Raw genomic sequence first — 15,468 nt, forward strand, 5'->3', positions numbered from 1 at the left:
TACCTGAAACTGTGGCTAACAGGGAATGCCTGTCCATGAGGAAGTTACATGCAGTCGCAGTAGTCAGCCAGCAAAGGCCGGGGGAACCACAAGAAGCCATGGGAACATACAGCTATCTGCAAGATCCAGCTGTGTCCACCATCTTGGCAAACTTCTGAAGGGGCTTTATCCTCTCATGTCTCATCAGCTAGGCCTGTAGAGTTAAAGCCAATAGTAGATTACCACCCCCAACAGACCTCCTGTGGGATATGAAGTACAATGGAGACCTGTTTGAAAACTCGAGGGGGGGGCACTTAAAATAGACAGAAATATAATCATTACCCAAGCTGGAGCAGGGCCAGGACACCAGGGCAAACATAAGTAATTTGTTAAGAGACACCTCTGGCTTATTATCCTATCAGGATGGAACCCACTGTGTAGCCAAGCCCCCAGTCTTTCAGACTCATACAAGTCCCCAACCTAACTACAGGGATTTCCCCAGTTCACAGGCCCACACCTGTTCTCGATGGGAAAGGAAGGGCTGCAGAGCAGGAAGGTAGTCTTTTAATGGAAGCCTGTTTTTCAGGAAAATCCCCAGCATATGGGGACCTTAGGTCCAAAGCTCCTGCCCTGGGTGCCTTTCCGGTTGAGTTATTCACCACAGGGGCAGGGCTAGGCTGTGGATCTTAGGGCACGCCCAACTTCATGCCATTCCCTTCAGTTGATGGCCACTTTGAAAGGAAGACTAATCCTTTTGTTCTGGAGAATTCACTCAAATTCCTGGCTATTGCCAGTGTTACACAAAAGCAAGGCTGTAACCTAGAACTTCCTTGAAAGGAAGTTTTTACTGGTTTTACCGGAGTGGAGCAGACAGACCATCCCTTTATCCAGAGGGGAGACCTACCAGCTTTCTCCAAATATCTATATGTAGAAACTGACGAACAGTGGGGTATATATAGGGTTCCTGTCACTCAAGCCACTCCCCCTCCAAGGGAGGGGCACTCATCAGAAAACTAGTGCCTGCCTGGAGCAAAGTCTGAGCCTACCTACTGAAAAAGTGATTCCTGTCCATAAGCATAAGGAATTGTCTATGTACCGGGGTGTGTGTGTGTGTGTGTGTGTGTGTGTGTGTGTGTGTGTTTGTCCATGTGTCCAGCATACCAGGGCAACAGTGAGTCAGTAATCCAGAGAATTCTTTCCAGACAGCCAGAACTTCCAGGGACCTCCCAGGTCTGAACAGTCACTTCAAGATTACAGTGAGAGTAGTTGGAGAGAAAGCTCAACAGCGGAAGACACTGACTGCTCTTGGGACCTGGATTTAATTTGCAGTGTGCACCCCTCCCACCCCCACCCCACATGCACCCACAATGGCTGTTAACACCAGTTCCATCCAGGGGGTCAGATGCCCTCTTCTGGCCTTTGCATGTACAGTGTGCACAAAGTTTCATGCAGGCGAAATCTACACGCAAAATAAAAATAAATATTTTTAAAGTACAACAGAGAAGACTGGTCTTGTGGTACAGGCCTTGAACCCTAGCTACTACTCAGGAGACTGGGGCTGCTGACTGAATTGAAGAGCAGCCTGGTATCTTAGGGAGGAAAGGGGTAAGACACAGCCCAGTGTGCTTATATGTGTGAGACTCTAGGTTAGCTCTCCGGTCCACACGTGCAATGAACCCACCAGCAGGTGGTGATGCATGCTTACACACTTTTGATTCCATTACTTGAGGAACAGAGGCAGGAAGATCATGAGTTGGAAGCCACCCTACATAGCAAGACTGTCTCCAAAGAAGAGGGGCAGCAGGGGTTAAGGGATAGCTCTGTTGATTAGGCATTTACTTCAGGGCCTGATAGCGGGAGCCCAGTCCCCAGAGCACACAGGTTAGAGATAATTAACTTGTGAAAGTTGTTCACCTGCAACCTGGACACACGTCGAATTCCCGCGTGCACGCACCCACAAATATACACAAATTAATGTGATTTAAAATGTTTTTAAGTGCAATAAACTTTTAAAGGCCTGGAGAGTCTACTATAGGAAATGTTCCCTGTTTTAGCGTGGCTCACTCTAACAAAAAAGGATCACTCAAGGACAAAATGAAAACAAGCCGGACTTCTCACAGCTCCAGGGGCTCAGGGAAACCTCTGAGCTGAGGGCAGGGTAAAATGGAATAATGGTTTCTGAGCCTTGTCTGTCTGAATTCGGGAAGCGCACAAGAACCTGCCCCTTCCCTCTGCTCCCATGGCACAGAGCCAAGGAGGGTGGGAGCAACTCTACCCCAGGCAGGTCTCCAACCAGGAAGCTCTGCTCTGACCACTTTCCAAGCGTTAAATCCCAGCTCCATGGAGAGGTCATGGGCAAGTCACCTCGAAGTCCTTCCTCCATCAGCCATCATTCCACTTAAGGACACTGGTCATAGCCAAATACAAGTGAGGGCTCAACTGATCGTCCCTACGTTCTTACTCTATCCTAGGAGATAATGCTACTGGGAGTTCTGAAGTCGTGAATGAAGTCTACACAGGCAGAAGGTTTACCCTTTAGAAACTTTTTCACCGCGGAGAACCTTCAATTCAACTCTAGATCCTGCTGCCCCTCCCCCCCAACGCCCAGCACCTCCAGCCACGTTCCCCAGGCCTCTGAGCTGCCACCATAACAAACACCCCAGCAGTTGGCGAAAATGTAGAAGGCTTCGGTCCTGGCGGTTATATGTGTCAAGCTCTATGGCCCTGTTTGCAGAGCAAATAAATAAAACAGTACTTTAGAACTTACTGCACAGCAAACCTGCCACATGGATGGTACCCCTGCGGCCCAGTGGGCCTTTTACCCTCTGGCAGTCTATCAACGAAACTCCCTGAAAGCCCACTGGAGGCGCTAGAAACATCTCGAGCCCCTAGGTCAAGAACATTAGGGTAGAAGAGGGGTCAGGACAGGGTCCCGCCAAGTACCTAGCTCAACTGAGCTAAAGGTGAGGGCCCTCTTGGGTGTCCTCCTCACCACGATATCTCACGTCAGCCAGCAGCAGTTCCCTCCTGGCCAGGGAGGCCAGCTAGTGGGAGGCAAGCTGCAGGAGGAAGGAAGTGGGGGCTGGGGACAGGGTCCATTTCCACCACCTAAAGACTTCCCTGCTGTTTAAATTAGCAAGTGAAAAGGCGAGGACTTCGGGAGTTTCCCCGGTGTCAGATGCCTCACCCTGGGCACAGAGATAGACGGGCGGGGCCGCCAGGTGCACACACCCCAGGGGCTAGCAGCCCACTTGGGGTCCTGAGATCCCAGATTCCCCCAAGTCAAGTGAGAGCCTCCTCCCCACCCCCGCATCTTCCTCTCAGTTCCCATCCCGACCACGCCCCCTCCCAGGGGCGGGGCCAGGTGTGGCCGAGACCTTCCTCTTAGACCCAGCCTGTCTTCCCCACCTGGAAGGTCGCGCAGGACACCGGAAGTTGGTGTTCGGCAGAGCAGAAGGTCCTGAAGGGCCCAACTCTGCGCAACCGGAACAAAAGGAGAAAGAAAAAAAAAAACAAAAAACAAAAAAGCCCCACCGTGACTTGGAGAAAGCGACTTACAAATAAACAGAAATTATTTTATTTACTCAGCTCGCAGGAGCGTCGAGATTAGTGGCTATGAACTGTTTTTAAGATTGAAAAAAACACTCTGACTTGTAACACTCATATATGCATATGGACATCTGATGCACTTTTAAAATCACTCTATCCAAGTGACATCACCAGATCTGAGAGCAACACAGAAAGAGATGGGTGCTCTCCAGACAGTATCCGACCATGGCAAGCACCTGGGCCGCCAGCTCCAAAAAAACGGGAGGGGGGGGGAGCCTATCCAGTCAGCGGTGCAGATTAGCATAACATCTGGAGAAGGCAGGGAAAAGTAAAACTTAAAATACCCGTCGATCACTCCACCAGGAAAGAAAATGAAACAGCATCTTCCTAATGAAGCCTACTAGACTCGGCCTCCATACAAACCCGGGGCCCCACTGGTCATTCAAGCTCTGCCGGGAGCTTACAAGGTCCGGTCCTATCTGGCCTAGCAATTCCAACAGCGAACCCCCTCTCTCTCCTGCAACCAGCACGCCCTTCCTGAGCAATGCTAGGTCACGTGACCGCTGAGGGCACTTGTGGACTGGAAATGGAGGTTCAGGATGTTAACCTCTTTCCTTCAACCACCTCCAAGACTCGGGTTTTAAAGTGGGAAAGACACCAGCGTTTCAAGCGTGTGCGAGGCGTTAAGAGCTAACAGTGAAGCACTTTATTTGGACTCCTGGGCAGAACACACTGAAATTCCCCATCAGCGAGAATAGTCACAACTTGGGGTCATTTAAAGAGAAGGTACAGAGATCCTCTCCAGCGAGTCATTTTCACCTGCTGCTCCTTGCCCCTCCCACTTCTCCCCCCTTCTCTTCGATCAGGTATAAATACAGTTCCAGGTTTTATTATATGCCTGTTTGCGCCCATAAAGCCCTACTTTGCCGACCTGCTGGCCTCCATGTTAGCTTTGGGTTTTTTTTTTTTTTTTTTGTTTTTTGTTTTTTTGGTTTTTTGTTTTTAACTGTCATAATAGGACCAAGAACAACGAAGTATCCCTTTAGGTCAAGAGCTCGGTCTCTTAGTTCCTTCCAGACAAACTTCCTAGGATTTCATGACTTCAGTAATAAAGTTTCTGTTTGCATGAGATAGCAAGAGGCATGATGGGAGCAGAGCCACATTGTGACTGAACTGACGAGGCCTGAGGAGGAGGCCTGGTGCTGTATTCCAGAAGGATTCACAGGGGCTGCAGCAGTAGTACCCAGAGTCGCCGCTGTTACCTCCTAGCACACAATCTCTAAGCCAGGCTCTATAAATCATAATTAGGATGTTGTAATGCAAGGAGCACATGCTGACCAGAAGAATCCAGAAAGAAAAAGAAAAAAAAAAAATCAACACCATAAACCAGGTAAGGTAGTTCATCGCATGTCTCTGATCCCTGAGGCAGGGGAGGGACAAGGAAGGAATTCAAGTCTACCCATGCTACATGAGGCTAGACAATAATAATAATAATAATAATAATAATAATAATAATAATAATAATAATAATAAGGCTAGACCAAAATAATAATAATAATAATAATAATAATAATAATAATAAAGCTAGACCAAAATAATAATAATAACAACAACAACATAGAGTAAGGTATTATTTCTTTTTCTAGTTTACAAATGAGTATTTCTATAAGTGTAGCAATAAAGGGCACCCCACCCCCACCCCCACTCCACCCCAACTGTTTTCCTGGTCACCAGAGGCCTAGGCAAACCTAGTCACCAGCCTTTTAGGATTAACACCCACCTAGCTTGGGGGATGAGAAAGAAAAGTTCTATTACCCAGGACAGAAGTCACAACTCCACATAAAACTAACATGACTGCTTGCCCCATTAGTCAGAACTCAACCATTTTATCACGATTTCTATGAAATTTTAAGTCCACTCTAGCAGCCGACTGTTAAATCTAAGTTAGGCATACAGCTAAAGCAGGACATTTCTAAGCACCCACTGGGGACCGAGCTAGGTATGGATGGAAACTGCCAAGGGGCCTCAAAGTTATGACCGCACATTGCTAAATACCAGGTAGATGCAGCCCTGGGAATAGACAATTACCCACACGATTCCAGTTTGGATGGAGGTTTTTACGAGGCACCAGGAATGCCTGTCACCTGAGCCATCATGGGCCCCCCCCATGGAAGTGAGAGGAAGGGCTTTGAGAATGAAGGCTCAAAAGAGCCTTTTCAGAAAGAATAGCAGGAGCTTCAAATAGGCAGGCCTATAGCAAACACTCAAGTGTCCCTTACTGTCCCTACAGGCAGAGCAGAAGCACAGGGAGGAATTAAAAACAAACACAGCTCCTTCCTGGGATTTCAGTTGCCTCAGTGTTTGGCATCGTGTATATATCGTGTTCTCCTAATATCAAACTTGAAGGGGGGTTGGGGAATGCTGTGATTCTTGATGCTTTTCTTGGAAACTGCTTCTACTTGCCCTGTAATCTTTCCTCAAAAAGAATGCAGATTACTAAGAACCAAAGCCTGTTTTCTCCTGGAGTCCAGTAAGACCACCTTCTAAGAAAAACTCAGGAAGGGAAGCTGGCCAAATTTCCATGCCTGACCAAGGCAGATGAATGCCAGGCTGGTTCCCATCCCTGCTCTGTTCTCCTGCAGAAGGGGAAAACTGCCCCTTGGCTCCCATTGTCAACATTCCTCACAAACAATGGCCGGGCTCTCCCACCATTGTAGACTCTATATTCATCTGTGAATCCTCCCTCTTCCACACAATGTGCAAAGCCCTTCTTTTCATAGGAGAAGTTCTGAATGCCCAAGTGCAGCCATAATTTAGGTCTCCTACATTAATAATGACATCTGAAAGCAAACTCCAGATTAGACCCAAACATTCACTTGTGACTATCACTAGAATCATAGTGATAGCTTTCGGATACTTTTCATTAAATCATGATCAAAAAGAGCCCCTGAATGCCTTTAAAAATGGTTCTGAAGTTTTGGGCGATTATTAAATATAATTTTCTGAACTCAGAGATAGGGCTTTCAAAAAGAAAAAAAAACCTTTCATAACTCCATGACACATATTCCATTAAACCCAGACCTGAATAAAAATTAACTTCAAAAGGTGGGACTGAGGGAAAGCTTTGGATATTCCCAGCTCTCCATGGGGGCTGTAACTTTAAATTGCAGCCAAAGTAAATTAGGACATGCTTATCAGCTGTAAGAGGTAAGGCGATCCACCTAGGCAATGCGCCCACAAGTTACCCACCAAACATTCCTGTACCCCCAAACCTCTCAGCATACACAAGCCTCATAAGCATTCGTTCCTGAGCTATCAGTCCACAGAAAGATTGTTAGTAAGACACCCAAGATCTCACCAAAAGGTGTCATTTCTTTATGGAGGATCACGCTGTACTGTTTTTTTAAGACTACAGAACTGTGTTTCACCCTCTGTAAAGGAGCTGTTATTACCTGGACACAGAAGTAGTAGCTGAGTTGTTCACACCCAATACGAGGGGTAAATTAGTCCCTTCCCAACCATGTGCTATGTGAGTACTTATGTTTCTGTGTGGCCCACTGCTTTCTGCTGATAGAAAGATTATTAACAGAGGGACCCACACTGAACCCACATGCATTATGATGACAGCCCCTCTATACTGAAGTGACAGTAGGAAAAAAAAGAGAACTGGGGCCACCATTCCACTGATGCTGTAAACTCTTTACATGTCCTTTCCGCTTAACAGAGCACGGAGTGCAGAAGGGTCTTCAAACATGGTGACACGACACCAGGGTGTGTAGTTGGGGAACATAGCCCTGCTATAACACAGCAGTAGCTCTCCCTTAAGGTATCCTTTTGAAAGCCCTTTTCCATTTTTCATAGGAGGAAGAGGAAGTAAGGCCAGGTGTGGTGGCACAAGGCTTTATGTGGGAGGCAGAAGCAGGAGGATCCCTGAGTTCTAGACCAGCATGGTCTACAGAGTTCTAGGTCAGCATGATCTATACAGTGACTTCCAGGACAGTCAAGGTTATGTAGTAAGACATGGTCAAACCAACACCCCCACCCCACCCCACCCCCAAAAAAAGGAAAGGAAGAGAAATTCAAACAAAATATGCTCACTTTCCTGCTGGTTCAGTATACCTCTGATTTGACTGCTTTCTCAGCACACCAAAAAAAAAAAAAAAAAAAAAAAGGCACACCCAAAACTGTACACACCAAAAAAAAAGTACACACCCAAAACTGTACACACACACACACACACACACACACACACACAAGGTACACACCCAAAACTGTGTGTTTTCACAGTTTAGTTTGTTGTTGCTACTTGTTTGTTTCTCTAATTCAATTTTTCTTTAAAACACTTTCTAGACTTACAGAAGGACAATTTCTGTTTGGAGTTTTTCAAGTCAAGTGTGAGGTTATTGATTATTCCCTGAAAGGGTAACAAATGGAGTAGTTAATAATTACTCCACTAGTAAGTTTTACTGTTTCATCTTGTGTACAAGGGCTAGATTAACAATGCCAGGGAAAGCAAAACGACTCAGCAGGGACAGGGACAGGTGTGCCTGAGTCTGAAAAGGCCAAAATATTTCACAAAGTATGTCACCGGTTTTACAGTGGCAGTGTTTGGTTTTCGGTGGATACACTTTTTTTTTTAACTTTCTTAACTCTGAAGTGACACTCTTAAATTTTACAGACATTTCTTCACTTAAATTGACGACTAAATCCCACACATAAATTGCAACTCAAGCTTAGCAAGGAAATGCATTTGAGGGACAAAGGGATTTTTTTTTCTAATCACAGCTAAGAAAAGGTAATTCACCCTGCCCCTCCCCCACAAGAACACCCATTCAAGGGCCAGTTTCAAAGCTCCCAAGTGAAACCGTAAATAACTCACGTGGCAGGGAGCTCCCCTCAGCAGGACACACCACACCGCCCTCCACTCTCACTTATTAACGTGCCATTACCACATGGGGAGGGGCGGGGGGGGGGTGTGGGCATTATACTCCTTCAGCTTAAGTTCTCTCCCCAGACAAGAAACCAAAACGCACCTTGTCAGGTTCGGAACTCACTGCAAACCTGAAATCTTTTAATTCCCTCTAATAGCTGCTTTCCACAGAGACGTACTCGTGTCCCCTACCCCTGGGGCACAGAAAAACCAATCAGTGTCATAAATCCCCCTAGCTTTCAACCCTCTCTCCCTTGAACTGGGGCGGGGTGGGGGGAGGGGCGGCCCACCATCAACACTTACACTAAACCCCTCAATGCACTACAGAAATATGCTGGCTTATTTCCTTTGTTTGGTCATGTTATACTTGATCAAGTGTGAACGATTAAACTGGTTTCATTAAAGGCAAGTACATTCACGGCTAACATTCAACTTCAATGGTGACTATAAGCATATTTTGCAAGAGGGAGGACCTGCTTCTTGCTTGAAACCTACCAGCTCATTAACTTTTCTTTGGGGGGCTATAAAAAGGGCACTGGGGGTTTTTCCAGGAGTGTGTCAGAGCCAGACAAAAGGATATTCAATGTTCCAACTTTAAGATACAGTTGCTTTTTAGAAAACTAAAAAGGAAACCTTGTTTTCACATTAAAGTTGCTGGGGCTGAAAATGTTGGAATTAGCATTTAAAATATTACTTTGTAATTGCTGTTAAGAAATACTCTTTGAGATTAAGTAATTATAAAAACAAGATCCTTTAAAAGTCCCATTACTAAAGATGTAAAAGATATATTTTTTTAAAAAATGTTTCAAACCAGAATTCTCCGAAGTAGAGGGAAACTAGTTCTTTGAGACTACCTAGAGGCAAACAGCAGTCCCGGGAGCCGAATGCGAGGCAATTTTAAAACTGTCTTTGAACCCAGCACGAGGAGAAGAGGCTGTATCTCCTTCGAAAAGAGGTCCTATCGTTGATGCATCCCGTCAAAGTTAGAAAGCAGAACTACTTTTGTAATCCCTCTACTCCAATACAATGTTCCCTCAAACACCACCCACCTCAGATAAAAATATACATGTCCCAAAGAATTGCAAAGGCCTTTGGATTTCAATTTTCGAATACATAGAGTTCTATTACCACTCACATCTAAGTACTCTCAAAAGTTCCCTAGTTTTTAAAGGAAACAGGTCAAATATCCAGGAAGGTCTATTTGCCCGAGGTTGGGAGCCTGGCGTGGCGACGTAGGCCATTGCCAGCAGCCTCCAAGCACGCAGAGATTTCATAAGATATTCCCTCCGGTCCCCTACAAAATCCCAAACCTGAGGGTCCCCTAAAGCCAACCGCTGCTTAGGTAGCATCTGAGAAAAGTAGGGGCTGGGGGCTGGGCGGGGGTACCACACACACGCGCGCACACGCACTCTCGTGTCGGCGACTATAGTCGCCAGCGTTAAGCAAGCCACCGGAGGGAGTGTGTGCGCGCGAGGGTTTGCCCGCGGTGACCGCGCCGAGCTCTCGGGCCCGCGGCCTCCGAGCCCCTGGGTGCAGCGTGGGCTGCAGGCGACCAGCCAAGCCGCGGGGCCTCCCGCAAAAGCAAGGCCTGGGCGCGCCGGCACTCCCGCGCTGCCCAGCCTCAGTCGCCCAAGGCACTGGGAAGGGCGCGAGCTGGAGAAGAAAGGCTCTTCCCGCCGGTCGATCCGGCTCCGCGGAACACCCCAAGCGCAAGGAGGCGACTGCGGCGGCAGGACGGTCCCCGCGCCACGCTATGTCCCGGGTGCCCAAGGCGCTCCCAGCCAGCCCCTTTTACGAAACTTTCTTTTTTGCTTCGCCCCACCCGAAAAGTGCGGTCCCAGCGAGGGCGCCGAGGACAGCGGGCGGAGGGCGAGGAGGAAGTGGTGCCCGCGGGAGCGCGGCTGGGCAGAGGAAATGCCCGCGCCGCCCGCCCCCGCCCTTGCAGCCCGCCCCGGCCCCCCGCCCCGCCGCGACTTTGGCGGGCCGAGCCCCGCGCGCCACTGGCGGCGGCAGCGGCAGATGTGGCCCCGGCTGCCCCAAGGAGCCAACAATGCCGGGCCGGCAAAACAAAAGGGATTCGCTTCGCGTCTTTCCCGGCCTCTCACTTACACTCTCGGGGAACCGCGCGGGATCCCGGACCAACAGGGGCCGCGCCCCCAGGGGCCCCGAGCCACGCGCGCCCCGACTTGTCCCCGCCGACCCCGGTCTCTACTCCCCCCTGCCCGCTCGCCTTCCAGGCGCAAGGCCTGCCGCACCCCGTCATGCTCGGACTCTTGGTCCCCAGGGATCCGGCCGTATTGTCCCCGCGGCGCGCAGCGCGCTCGTCTGAGATCGCCAGCGGCCCCCGCGCGCGCACCCACCGGGCTCCAGGAGCAAGCCCGGGGCGCCTAGGAAACCGTCGTCAGACGCCGCCGCCGCTGCCCTCCGGACGCCGCTGCGCGCCGGGTTTTTCTTTCCTTTTTTTTCCAATCCTGATGGGAAGGAAGGTGACCGCCTACTTCGCATTCATCAACTCTCATCACAACAACAAAAATCCTGGAGCAAAGGGCGGCCAGCAAGCGCAATCGGTGGCGAGGGGCAGAGGACCAGAACCCCCAGGCGGGGGTCCACTCCCGGGCGTAGTGTATGGACACAGGGCTGGGGGCGCTGACCAAAGATGTCCTCGGATGCCGGCCCGGTGTCCTTCGCCCTCCTCCTTCTCCCGGAGTGGCGCAGTGAGGCGCGGGCACGGTGCCCCAGCCAGCGGCCGCAGGTGAGGCGGGGGCGGCGACAGCCCCAGCCCTCCCCGGGTACCCCCGCCCTTACCTCGTCCTGGGTCGTTGGCGTCCGAGGAGAAGGGCGCCCACCCGGGAGGCGGCGGCGGTAGCGGTGGCTCCCGCCCCTCCCACCCCACCCGGCGGCGGTGGCGGTGGTGGTGGTGGCGCTGGCGGTGCGGCCCCCCCTCTCAGCGCGGCATGGCTCCCAGCTCGGTCTCTCGTTCCTCCGTCCGCAGCTGGCTCCTCTGGGCCGCTCCCGAGCCACCTTAAAATGACACACGCACACAGAGACACACACACAAAAACTTAATCTCTCCAGCTCCGCGCCCCACCCCCTCCCGCCCTCCCCTCCCTTCCTTTGCCTTCCCTTCCCTCCCTTCCTTCCCTTCCCTTCCTCCTCCTCCCGTCGCCGCCGAGCCTCTTCCTACTTCCCCACCCACCCCACCCCCTTCCCCCGCCCACCGGCTCCCGATCCAGTCCCCCCCTCGTCCGGGCCGCGCGCCTTCTTGCCAGCCCCGCGGCCTGGCGGGGGCTGCGTTGGGGGTCCCTGGCCCGCGCCTCTCTCACCCCCCCAGAGGATGCTGGCTGCAACTTGGATCCGGGGAGGGAAGGTCCTGGAAGCCGAGCGCCTCCGGGCTATTTGCTCTTCTTTATTTGTTTTCTCCTCCCGGGAAGGAGGAGGAAAGCGCAGAGAAAAGGAAAGGAAAGGACGGAAGCGGCGCGGGCCGCTGCTCCGGTGCCCTCCGGCTGCGCAGGAGCGAGGCGGGAGGCGAGGTGAGGGTCCCCTCGCTCGCTCGTTTTTTTTTTTTTTTTTTTTCAAAGGCGGGGTCTCTCTTTGCAAACCAATGACACAACCCCACATGGTCCGGTCTCGCCCCTACAGATACTTCTCACTACAAATCGGCTCTCTCCGGGGATTAGCAGCTACACGAAAGTGCATACTGGCGCTGCGGGCAGCCGAGGGGGCCGGGCAAGGCAGACACTCCCCGGCCCAGCCCCGCGCCTCCACTGAGACTCTGGGGACGCGCAGGGGTCCCGCAGCCGGTGGGGTGACTTCGCCCTCCTTCTTCCTCCTCCCCTTCCACGTGGGGCCCGCCACGTGGGGAGACGCGAGCTCTGGCGGGCCTCGGCACCGTCCCCCGGGTGGCCCCGGCTCGATAAGGCCCCCACCACGCCCGCTCAGCCGACCTGCACTCTACTCGGCCCCGAGGCTCCAACTTCCTCCTGGGCCCCGCGCAGGCCACGGGTGCCGTCCCAGGCTCGTGAGGTCAGGCGCGGGCCGGCCACAGGGGGCACTTGCGCTCCCAGATCCCAGATCCGGGAGACCCTGCCAGGGAGGTAGCGCTGGCTGCGGGTGCGCGCGGAGACTGGTCTGTGTGCTGGAACTTGCCACGATGTGTTCGCTACGAGAAGCCAAATGTTTTTACACATTTAGAAATGTCTTTCTGTTGTCTGAATGTCGCTGGGGCTATTTTGAAAGCCTTGCCTTGGTCAGGTCACCAGCCTCTCTGAGACCTTGCGGGCCCAGGGGTCGCGTGTGCAGTGCCATTTCTCGATCACGAGTCCACAAGTGTCTCGGTGCATTGCGATTGAAATCTGGACTCTCAACGACCAGGGGACACAGCGGCCGCGCGAGACTAGCCAGCATCTGGGCTGGATTCCTTGGCCATGACCCGCAACATCTAAGCGCTGTCCCCGGAAGGGAGCCGGCTCCCTGCGCTCAGGGCCCCCCAGGCTTACCAGACTTTAAGCGCGCGTCTTCTAAGGACCCCTGTGGCGCTAAACAGAGCCCTTGTATGCAGTTGTTTTAAAAATCGTTTGGGGTGCTAGCGACTGGATTGAGATGTTAGGTTGTATGATCGAGAGGGGGTGTCCAGGGTCACAACTTTGAAGACCACAGGGACCGCCATTCAGAGAGCCACGTAAAGTGGTGTGGGTGGCCTCCTCGCGACCGGAGAAATTTATAGCAGAGGCCTCCGAGCCCCTAAACCCATCGCTGAGCGTTCTTCAGAGCCCTGCCTTTCTCGGGCTTTATCACGGCCTGTTTGTCTTACTTAAACTGAACACCCAGATGCCGGGCGTGAGACTAGCAATGTGGGGTTTCTATGTTATGTAGCCAAACTGGGTTTTAAACTAGATTGAAAATCTTTTCTGAAAGGTAAAACGGGTATGGTCCCTCTCAGACCAACCTTTCATGATATTCCCGTGGCCCCAATAGTCCAGGGGCTGGTCTTGATGTTCTGTGAAAGGTATACACCCGCCTCTGACCCAGTGGTCTCCATCTTCCAGGGCTGTGTGCTCACAGATTCCTCTTAAGAGTTCACTTCTTCCCAACAGCTTCGCTCCAGGTCCATGAGGCCCAGGACTTGCTGGCAAATTGACCTTGTCCATACCAGGGCTTCTGTGTCACCAATGCCTGCTTTCTGGTCCTACCTATGGTAGTTCCTGCTCTTTTGTTTCTCAGATCTTTACCCTTCGTGGTCCCCTATTCTCACCAAGAAACCACAGTCAGCTGGCTTTTCCTATTGCTTCTTCAGCTTTCCTGTGGTCTGATTTTGAATTCCACTTTAGAAAAATGCTTCCGTGGGCCCTGCAGGATGCCTCAGCCTACAAAGCTGCTATCAAGCCAGAGGATCTGAGTTCAGTCCTTAAAGGCTGGGTGAAGACGGAAGGAAAGAGTAGACTAAGTTGTCTCAGACCCCTGCATGAGTACCACATATCACACAACAATAAAATACTACCCTCTTTCTTATGAACTCAGAACTAAAAATTATTTCAAACTTCAGCCTGACCACTTGCATTTTAAAATATGGAACCCAGGCTGGGGAGGGGGGTGTGGCACAGTGGGTAGAACACTTGACGGGCATATATGAAGTCGTTGGTTCATCCCTTGCTTCTGGAGACAGGGAAATCTGGCAACTGCTCATACTTTGGGACCAGCAAGATGGCTCAGTGGGTAAAGCACTTGGCCCCAAGCCCTACAACCCAGAAAAAGCAAACTGGCTTCCTCAGGTTGTCCTCTCAGCTCCATACATGCAATGCCTGCCAAGCACACAAGATAAAAACGAGTACGCTAATATGTTTAAGAAACTAGCTACCATCAACACGTGAATTGGTTCAGACTCTACCCATTTCTCAAAAGATGTCAAATATAAACAAAACCAGAAATAGACCCCCAGGGCTGGAAAGATGGCTAAGCAGTTAATAGCATCGGTGGCTCTTCCAGAGGCTCCGATTCCAGTTCCCAGTAACCACAACTACCTGTAACTCCAGCTCTAAAGGATCTGATGCCCTCTTCTGATCCTCAAGTGCCATTCCCCCTACTGTGCGTGCGCAGACATACACACACACACACACACACACACACAAACACTCACACACACACACTGAAATAAAAATCATTACAATTCAAAAAATATAACCAGACTTCAGTAGATGCTTCTGTAAGGATGATGTGCGAATGGCCAAGAAGCACACTTACACAATGTTCGCCCCAGTCAGTAGGGAAATAGAAATGAGAACCACAGTAAGATACCACTTCTTGTCCACTGAGATGGCTGTCATCATCAATAAGGAAAATGATGTGGAGAAATGGGAGCCTTTGTGAAGGGCTGATGGGAATATAAATGGTGCCACCACAGTGGAAAATGGCCTGGCAGCTCCTCTGAAAGTTAAACATGGACTTGCCATATGACCCGCAATTTCATTTCTGACTATATGCCCAAAAGAACTGGGACTAGAGGCGTAAATGGATATAAGTATACCCATGTTCGTAGCAACACTATATCTAACAATAGATTGGTCAAACCAGCCCACTGTCTCTGAGTGACAAATGAAATACAGATGGACTATTATTCAGCCTTTGGAGAGGAACGGAGAACCAGGTGTGGTGGTGCACACCTTTACTCCCAGCACTTGGTGGACTGAGGCAGGTGGAACTCAGTTCAAGGCCACCCTAGTCTACTTAGTGAGTTCCAGGCCAGTCAGGGATCCTTAGTGAGAACCGGTCACAAAACAAACCAGGAAATGAAGGTCTAAGGCGATTGCTCAGTGGACAAGAACACCTGTTGCACAAACACGGGGACCTGAGTTCAGATCCAAAGCACTCGGGTAAAAAGGCACGGCTGCCTGGGTCAGTAGCCCCAACATTGGAATGGGACATAATCAGAGAAGAGACAAGACAGTCACTAGGGCTTGACAGCCATCCAGTCTAGGTGAAAAATGCCCCCAGTTCAGTAAAAGACCCTGTCTCGA

At 50.8% G+C, this 15,468-nt stretch overlaps 1 protein-coding gene across 10 annotated transcripts in view; it reads right to left on the reverse strand.

Moving 5' to 3' along the window:
- The window catches only part of Ctbp2 (C-terminal binding protein 2), a 140,267-nt gene extending 127,696 nt beyond the window's left edge, over window positions 1-12,571 (reverse strand). For 2 of the 10 annotated variants that reach the window (XM_039092175.2, XM_039092153.2), the window contains exon 1: window positions 11,264-11,558. The gene's annotated coding sequence lies outside the window, so the exon portion shown is untranslated. Of the gene's footprint in view, window positions 1-10,713; window positions 10,956-11,263; window positions 11,559-11,781; window positions 11,925-12,402 lie in introns of those variants that run through there. The other 8 variants (XM_063275168.1, XM_063275150.1, XM_039092148.2 and 5 more) reach the window with 8 other exon arrangements.
- Between the last annotated feature and the right edge of the window lie 2,897 nt (window positions 12,572-15,468).

Source organism: Rattus norvegicus, chromosome 1 (genome assembly GCF_036323735.1).
Source record: "Rattus norvegicus strain BN/NHsdMcwi chromosome 1, GRCr8, whole genome shotgun sequence".
Classification (NCBI taxonomy): domain Eukaryota; kingdom Metazoa; phylum Chordata; class Mammalia; order Rodentia; family Muridae; genus Rattus; species Rattus norvegicus.